Genomic DNA, 1,820 nt, shown 5'->3' with positions numbered 1-1,820 from the left:
TAAGAATCCATAGTTTATATCAATAAATAACACATTTTACGTAAAGGAAAACTATGCTTTTTCTTAAATATAACTCTTTCCTAATTTTTAAATATAACAAAACATCTTTAAAAATCTTGATAGAAATTCAGTAAATTTTGTCTCTCATAAGCTTTATAGGAAAAATATCAAAACTTATAAAATTTCAGTCAATAATTTTATAAAATTTTATTTATGATAATTTTGAGTCATTTTTTAGTGTTTTCGACTGTTTTTGATTTTTAATAAATAAAAACCAGTTCAGATAAATGCAAACAACCATGTAGCATGAAAAAAACATATTAAAAGACATATTTTAAAAATATTAAACTAAAGAAATTATCATGCCATATCATTTATTTTAGATAAACCAGTTAGACCCTTACTTGTAAAACCCGCGAGTCGTCGTCACGTCCTTGGAGACCGTGTCCTCTTGCAGTCCAGCCAAGGTATCAAGTGTTACTGAGGTTTTCTGATATGTTGTATTCACTTGCTACCACTTCTTCTTAAGCCCTTTAATTAGCTCTTGCTTCTCAAACTCTTCCAACCTCCTGGTATTTAGTTGAATTCCCACTCCCTGCCTTTTAGATCCTTCTGAGTTTGCTTTACTTTGATTTTCTTTTAAAACTTTATTATAGTTCACAAGATACTTTGGAACTTTTCCGTAATCAGGCTTTTCAACATACGGCCGCACATAAACCGGCAATTTCTTTGGTGTCGAATGGATTATCTCAACAGCATTTGAAGTGATAAAATCCTTGTGGGGATGCTTAAGAACTGGCTTATCGTGTGGAATGGGCGGCTTGAAGCGTATTTTTGGAGTCCGAATCACAAATGGCCGAAGTTTGACCCTCGAATGCTTCTTCAGAAACTCATCGGTGTGGGGATTCTGCAACCCCGGCAGATGCCCAAATGTTGCTTTGGACCGCCTCAACTTGGCATATGTCAAGAATGTATCTTCCTCTGCATTGTACTTGGATTTGGGGTAAGAGCGGTGCTTGCTAGTGGAGGAAGGGGAAGGAGGGATGAGGTTCTAGTTGCTCTCGACGTTGTCCCAAAGCATCATTCTTTGTCCTTCTCAGATACATCCCTGTAACTCGGTGATGGCGAACCTCTCTCTCTCCCTCTCTCTCCACCAAGCATGCAGAAGAAGGCACCTCCTTTTCAATCATGGCAACCATGATTTTCTTCACGCCTTCATCCTCTTTCCCATATCAAATGTGATATATATATATGTCTTTGTTGCTGTGGCTGTTGCAAATTCTCATGCCTTTAGGCATTCCAGTTGCTCCTCGAGGACTTCTAAAGCGTCTCGTATGGAGACGAGACTCCTCACTTCGGTAGCATCGTTGTCATCGTTGTGGTGCTGCTGTTGCTGATGCGAATATTGTTGCTGACGATGAATGAAGACTACTGGTATCGACCTTCCATTGCGACCTGTCTTCAGCGATCGATCGATTGCCGCGCAGATCTTGGAGTGTAACTGTACTGTTCGAGAAAGCACAGCGCTTATCTCATCTTGGTTCATTTCCTCCCCTCTCTCTCTCTCTCTCTGTCATGGCGACGTCCTCTTCATCTTCATGACCCCATTCTCCTGTGAAAATTTTCGAACAAATAGGCAACTCGCCATCCCTTGCAGCATCTCCTTCATCTTCTCCATCAATCGACGCATCTCTTTCTTGCTCACGACCCCCTTCTTTTTTTTTCAAGATCGCGCCCCCCTCTTCACGACGTCTGCCGTAACGGCCCTTCTCTCCCATGACATTCATTTTGTTTTTTTTTTCTTCTTTCTTTTCCTTTAA

The 1,820-nt window shown here is 40.1% G+C and overlaps 1 pseudogene; it reads right to left on the bottom strand.

The window, feature by feature from the left end:
* Positions 1 to 400: 400 nt before the first annotated feature.
* On the bottom strand, positions 401 to 1,081 carry LOC148014999 (uncharacterized; annotated as a pseudogene).
* Between the last annotated feature and the right edge of the window lie 739 nt (positions 1,082 to 1,820).

This window comes from Lygodium microphyllum, chromosome 24 (assembly GCF_053477565.2).
Source record: "Lygodium microphyllum isolate KBCC chromosome 24, Lygodium_microphyllum_v1.1.10, whole genome shotgun sequence".
NCBI lineage: Eukaryota > Viridiplantae > Streptophyta > Polypodiopsida > Schizaeales > Lygodiaceae > Lygodium > Lygodium microphyllum.
The sequence above is the reverse complement of the archived record's forward strand: the minus strand, read 5'-3'. Positions and strand labels throughout refer to the sequence as shown.